Source organism: Dasypus novemcinctus, chromosome 9 (assembly GCF_030445035.2).
Source record: "Dasypus novemcinctus isolate mDasNov1 chromosome 9, mDasNov1.1.hap2, whole genome shotgun sequence".
Lineage (NCBI taxonomy): Eukaryota > Metazoa > Chordata > Mammalia > Cingulata > Dasypodidae > Dasypus > Dasypus novemcinctus.
Genome location: NC_080681.1, coordinates 56,858,977 through 56,866,101, shown reverse-complemented (window position 1 = coordinate 56,866,101; position 7,125 = coordinate 56,858,977). Strand labels below are relative to the sequence as shown.

At 37.0% G+C, this 7,125-nt stretch overlaps 1 non-coding gene across 1 annotated transcript; it reads left to right on the top strand.

Annotated features, from left to right (window-relative positions):
• The first annotated feature begins 5,986 nt into the window (after window positions 1-5,986).
• Window positions 5,987-6,088, top strand: LOC111765547 (U6 spliceosomal RNA). Its single transcript, XR_002797852.1, has one exon. It is a non-coding gene; the product is annotated as a U6 spliceosomal RNA (small nuclear RNA).
• Window positions 6,089-7,125: the final 1,037 nt, after the last annotated feature.

The window sequence follows — 7,125 nt, the reverse complement described above, 5'->3', positions numbered from 1 at the left end:
GCTTGAGCAAATCATCTCTTGGTACCTGGCATTCACCTGTTGATTTGGCGAATGCTTTTTTCTCAATTGCTGTTAGTAAGGACCACCAGAAACAGTTTGCTTTCAGCTGACAACACCAGTAGTATACCTTCACAGTCCTGCCTCAGGGTTATATCAACTCTCCAGTCCTATATCATAATATTGTCTGTATGGATCTTGATCATCTCTGCCTCCCACAAGACATCACACTGGTCCATTATATTGATATCATGTTGACAGTACTTAGTGAGCAAGAAGTAGCAAAGACTCTAGACTTATAAGTAAGGCATTTTCATGAGAGAGGATGGGAGACAAATACAACCAAAATACAAGGTCCTTCCACCTCAGTGAAATTTCTAGGTGTTAAATGATGTGGGGCATGTTGAGATATCCCTTCTAAAGTGAATGATAAGCTGTTGCATCTGGCCTCTCATACAACCATAAAAGAGGCACAATGCTAAATTGGTCTCTTTGTATTTGGGAGACAACACAGTCCTTATTTGGGTTTGCTTCTCTGGCCCATTTACCCGGTACCAGAAAAGCTGCTAGTTTTGATTGGGCACCAGAAGAAGAAGACGTTTCGCATCAGGTCCAGGCTGCTGTGCAAACTGCGCTACCATTTGAGCCATATGATTCAGCAGATCCAATGGTGCTGGAAGTTTCAGTGACAAATAGAGATGCTGTCAGAAGTCTTTAGCAGGCCCCTATAGGAGAATCAATGCAGACCCTTAAGATTTGTAGCAAAGCCCTGCCATTCTCTGCAGATAACTACCCCACTTTTAAGCAACAACTTTTGGCCTCCTAATGGGCCTTAGTGCAGAATGAATGCTTAACCATGGTCCATCAAGGTACCAAGAGACCTGAGTGACCTTTCATGAGCTGGGTGTTGTCTGACCCACAAAACCATAAAGTTGTGCATGCACAGCAGCACTCCATAATAAAGAGGAAGTGGTATGTGTGAGATACGGCTTGAGTGGGTCCTAAAGGCACAAGTAAGTTACATGAGGAAGTACCCCTACCATGTTACCTTCTCTTTCCAAGCTCACATCTTTGGGCTCTTGGGGAGTCCCTTACAATCAGTTGACTGAAGAAGAGAAAACTCAGGCCTGGTTTACAGATGGTTACGCATGATATGCAGGTACAACCCAGAAGTGCACAGCTGCAGCACTGTAGTCCTTTTCTGGGACATCCCTAAAGGACAGTGGTGAGTGCAGAACTTCAAGTATTTCACCTGTTGTTCATTTTGCTTGGAAGATGAAATGGCCAGACATGCATTTGTACACTGATTTCATGGGCTGTTGCCAATGGTTTGGCTGGATGGACAGGGAATTGGAAGGAACATGAATGGAAAATTGGTGACAAAGAGGACTAGGGAAGAGGAATGTGGATAGACCTTTTTGAGTGGGCAAAAAAAAAAAACAAACATTAAAATATTTGTGTCTCACATGAATGCTCACCAGAGGGTGACTTCATCAGATGAAGATTTTAATAATTAAGTGGATAAGATGACCCACTCTATGGCTAACGCTCAGCCTCTTCCCCCAGCCACTCCTGTCATTGGCCAATGGGCTCATGAACAAAGTGGCCATGGAGGTAGTGATGGAGGTTATGCATGTCAGCAACACAGACTTCCCCTTACCAAGGCTGACTTGGCTACAGTCACTGCTGAGTGCCCAATCTTCCAGCAGCAAAGACCCATACCCAGCCTCTGATATGGCACCATTTCTCAAGGTGACCAGCCTGCTACCTGGTGGTAGGTTGACTACATTGGACCCCTTCTATCATGGAAGGGGCAGTGATTTGTTTTAACTGGAATAGACATATACTCTGGATATGGGCGTGCCTTTCCTGTATGAAATATTTCTTCCAAAACTACCATCTGTGGACTTATTGAATGTCTTATCCACTGCCATGGCATTCCACACAGCATTGCTTCTGATCAAGGAGCCAATTACACAGCAAATGATGTGTGGATATGGTCACATTCCCATGGAATTTACTGGTCTTACCAAGTTCCCCATCACCCTGAAGCAGCTGGATTGATAGAAGGGTGGAATGGGCTTTTGAAGACTGAATTACTGTGCCAACTAGGAGACAATGCCTTGCAGGGCTTGGGCAGTGTTCTCCAGGAGGCTGTGTATGCTCTAAATCAGCATCCATTCTATGGTGCAGTTTCTCCCATAACTAGGATCCATGGGTCCGGGAATCAAGGGGTGGTAATGGGAGTAGCACCACTCACTATTATCCCTAGTGACCCACTAGGAAAATTTTTGCTTCCTGTCCCTGCAACCTCAAACTCTGCTGGTCCAGGTTTTAGTCCCAAAAGGAAGAGTGCTGTCACCAGGGAAGACAGCAATGATTCCATTGAACTGGAAGTTAAAATTGTCCCCTGGCCACTTTAGCTTCCTCTTACCTCTGAATCAACAGTCAAAGAAGGAAATTTTGGTACTGGCTAGGGTGATTGTTCCTGACTATCAAAGGGAAATAGGACTGCATCTACATAATGGGGGTAAAGAATTGTTTGCCTGGAATATAAGAGAGCCTCTAGGGCATCTCCTAGTACTGCCATGTCCTATGATTAAAGTCAATGGGAAATTGCAACAACCCAATTCAAGCAGGGCTAATAAGGGCTCAGAATCTTCAGAGATGAAAGTTTGGGCCACACAACTATGCAAAGAACCATGGCCAGCTGATGTGCTTGCTGAGGGTAATAGAAACATGGAATGGGTAGTGGAATGAGGTAGTGATAAATATGAACTTCGACCACATGACCAATTAGATACAAGGACTCTAATGGCCAAGAATCTTTCTTCCATGTTTCATTATGATGATGATTGTATATGTACACAAAATGAATTTCTTTGTCTTCTTCCACAAAATTTTCCCTTATCATATAACATGTTTTATCAGTTTCATGTCATAATATTTGGGGATTTCAAGTTTAAGAGTGACTATTGCCCAAGAACTTGCACCCTATTCTATATGGAATTAATGCATTTCTGATTCTATGCAGGAGAGTTGAACATTGCTTGGCAGAAATATATATGCATGTTTGTTATTGTTTTTACTTAGAGATCAAGTATGGTTTAAGGTAATGCATATGGTTGCCAAGTTGACTAACAGTGGACTGTGGTGGTTAAGCTAACGTGTCAACTCAGCCAGGTAATTTTACCCAGTTTTTGGTCAAGCAAACACTGGTTTAACTGTAATAAAGGGGCATTTATGGACTTTAGTCACCATTGACTTTACTGCAGTGGTAAATCATAGATAGCTGATTACAATTTCATCAATCAGGGAGATTGCCATCAGCAATGAATGATGCTTTATCCAATCAGCTGAATGCCTTAAAAGGGGAAGTGATTCCAGCATTGAGTCAGAATTTTCAGCTCATCTTTGGACAGCCAACATTTCCCAGAACTCATCAAGAACCTTCACTAGACTTTCATCAGAGCCCCTGGTTTGCAGCCTGCCTGTGGAACCTGGATTTGTTCATCCCCAAGGTTATAAAATTTTATCAGAAAGACTCATAAAATCACATACTATTGACAGATGTCTTCTATTGATTCTGTTTCCCTAGAGAACTCTGACTAAATCAAGCTCTTATAAGGGGAAGGCAAGAGGGTCAGACTTAGAGGAGATGTTATCCTGGAAGTGAGGTCAGAGAAAGAGCAAGAGGCATAAGAATGCTATGCTCCTGGCTTTAAAGATGGAGAAAGGGACCATAAGCCAAATAATGTTGGTATCTTCTACAAAGTTGAAAAGGCTAAGGAAGAGATTCTCTCATAATCCCTCCACAAGGAACACAGTTTTGACCACCATGGTCTTATAGCCACATAAGATCTTTTTTTACTTCTGATCAGCAGAAATGTAAGAATAAATTTGCATTGTTTCAAGCCACCAAATTTATGCTAATTCTTTACAGAAGTAGTAGGAAACAAATATACTGGATTATATGATAAATTTATGTTTAGCTATGTAAAAATTGCCAACCTGTTGCCAAGTGGCTGCGCCATTCCACATTCCCATATGCAAAGTTTTAGAATTCTAATTTCTCCACATTCTAACAAACATTTCTTATTGCCTGTCTTTTTTATTATAGCCCTTTTATTGGGTATAAAGTGGTATCCCAGTGTGGTTTTAATTTTCTTTTATATATTGACTAATTATATTCATCATATCTTTTATGTTCTTATCAACCATTTGTGTATTTCTTTGGTTAAGTGCCTATTCAATCTTTTGCCCATTTAAAAATTGAGGATTTATCATATTGAGTTATAAGGGTCACATACTATGGAAATATGATTCACAGATACTTTACCCAGTCTATGGCTTGTCTTTTCACACTCTAAGTAGTCTTTTTTGAAGCTTAAGAACATTTAATTTTATGTCCAACTTATTATTTTTTCTTTTAACAGTTGTGTTTTGTAGTCATAGCTCAGAAACTATTGCCTTACACGAAGTCATTAAGATTTACTGCTATGTTTTTTCCTAAGTTTATACATTTGCTCATATATTTAATTCTGTTATCTATTTTGAATTAATTTTTGCATATGTTATGATGAAAAGGTCCAAATTCATCTTTTGTCTTTGGTTATTCAATGGTCACAGAAACATTTGTTGAAAACATTATCCTTTCCTCAATGAATTGCTTTGACATCTTTGCTGAATTTAACTTGACTATAGATACAAGAGTTTATTTCTGAACTCTAAATTATTTTCCATGAACTCTATGATTACCTTTTTGTCAGTACTTCTCTCTCTTCATTATTGTAGCTCTGTAGTAAATTTTGAAATCCAGAACTCTATGTCCTCCAACTTTATTCTTATTTTTCAAGAATACTTTGACTTTTCTGGAACCATTTCTTATCCATATAAATTTTAGGATGGGTTTGAAAATTTTTGCAAAGAAGTCACCTGGGATTTTGATAGGGATTGTTTTGAATAGATAGACCAGTTTGGGGATATTTCTATTTTAACAATATTCAGAGTCCCTATTTCTGAACATGGGATATCTTTCCATTTGTTTACATCTTCTTTAATACTTTCAGTAACGTTAATGGTTGTCAAAATGTAAGTCTGACCTCTGAGTCCTCAGACTTGTAAGTTTACAATTTTCTGCTTGAACTATAAATTTTGTGAACTGCTACAATTGGGGAATGCTATGGATGAAATAACCAGTTAAAGTATCTTACAAAGTGTGCTTCCTTTTATTTAGAGGTTATATTCCCTCCCGGCTGCTTTTTGTCACTCCCTTATGCCTTCAACAGTGTGTTTTTCAGTTCAAAGTTTATAATCATTATTATGAGTATTTATTCAATATAAGCTATGTTGCCAATTACCACAAGTGGAACAATTCTTGAATCACTTTTTTAAAGTTTTGTATCTCAAGGAATATTTATTCGAATTGCAAGTTGATTGGCATAATGATTTTCACAAAGTCTTTAGGACATCCATTTCTCATTTCTGATATTTATACATTGTGTTTTCTCTATTTTTCTTGGTCTGCATTCTTATGAATTTGTCAATTTCATTATATTTTCAAGAACAATCTTTAGCTGTGTTGATTTTAATGTTCTAAATTTGCATGCTATTTCATTCTTGTATTTATTATTTTTCTACTTCCTATTTTGGTTTTTATCTTCTATTCTTTTCTCTTCGTGAAGGGGAAGTCAGACTATTAATTGTCAACCTACTTTCTTTTTTTAATTGTATTTAATATGAAGCAAATTTTCCTCAAAGTTTTGCTTTTGTTTCATCTTACTTGTTGTAGTATATCATTTATATTATCATTCATTTCAAACTATTTTCTAATTGCATTGTGATTTTTATGTTTGAACCATGCAATATTTTACTTAATTTCAAAATATTTGGGAGTTATGTTATCTTTCTTTTATCAATTCATAGTTTAATTCCATTGTGGCCAGCTGTCATGGTCTGTATATTTTAACCATTAAGAAATTTTGAGCACTCACTTCAGCAGTAGATATAATAAAATTAGACTTAAACAAAGAAGATTAGCATGGCCTTGTGCATGGAAGCCATGAAAATTCTGAAAGCTTTCCAAATATTTATGCACATTAAAGATGCTGAACAAACCCAAACAGGATACACTTGAAGATAAATAGACCCAGACACATAGTCATCAAACTATAAAATGCCAAAGGGAAATAGAGTTCTGAACACTGTAAGAGAAAACCAATGTGTTATGTATAAGGAATACCAATAATATGAGCTGAAATAAGATTAACTGCCACTTTCTTGCCATAAACCATGGAAGTAGAAAGGTAGTGAGAGAACTATTTCAAGTGCAGACTGAAATGAAAGGACACTAGGCAATTGATTGAAGTGGTACAAAGAAGTAAAGACCTCTGGTAAGGGAACCATAAAGGTAATTGTAAATGCCAGAAATATTGCATTGTATTTTTTGATATGTAACTACACTTTTTACTTCTTATGATTCCAAAATGCAAAAGCATAAAAAGTAATGATAAATCTATTGTTTTTAACCTACAGTGTATACAGGTATGAACTGTAACAACGACATCAAAGAAGTGGGGGGATGGAGAGCAAGAGTATAATAAAAGTGCAAATGTACACTACTGAAGTAAAGTTGGTATCAAATAAAAAATGATTGCTATAGATTTGTAATATTAAATTTAAGCTCCATGGTAACTAAAAAGAAAATACATATACAAAAATAAAGGACTTAAAATGATACTTTATAAAAAATCAAATAAATATGAAAGTAGTATTAATAGAAGAATTCAGAGACAAAAAAATGACATGACTTACGAAGACAACATAGCAAAATGGCAGAAGAAAGTCCTGCAATATAAGTAGTTACTTTAAATGTAAATGGATTAAACTTTCCAGTCAAAAGACAAAGATTGGCAGAATGGATAAAATGCATGACCCAATATATGCTGTTTACAAGATACTCTTCTTAATTTTAAAGACACAAGTAGGTTGATCGTGAAAGGATGGGGAAATATGCCTTGCAAATAGCCAAAGGAGAGCCGAGAAAATCATATTAATATCAGATAAAAAAAGGTTTAAGTATGAAACTGTCATGAGGGACAAAGAAAGTCACTAAATACTGATAAAGGG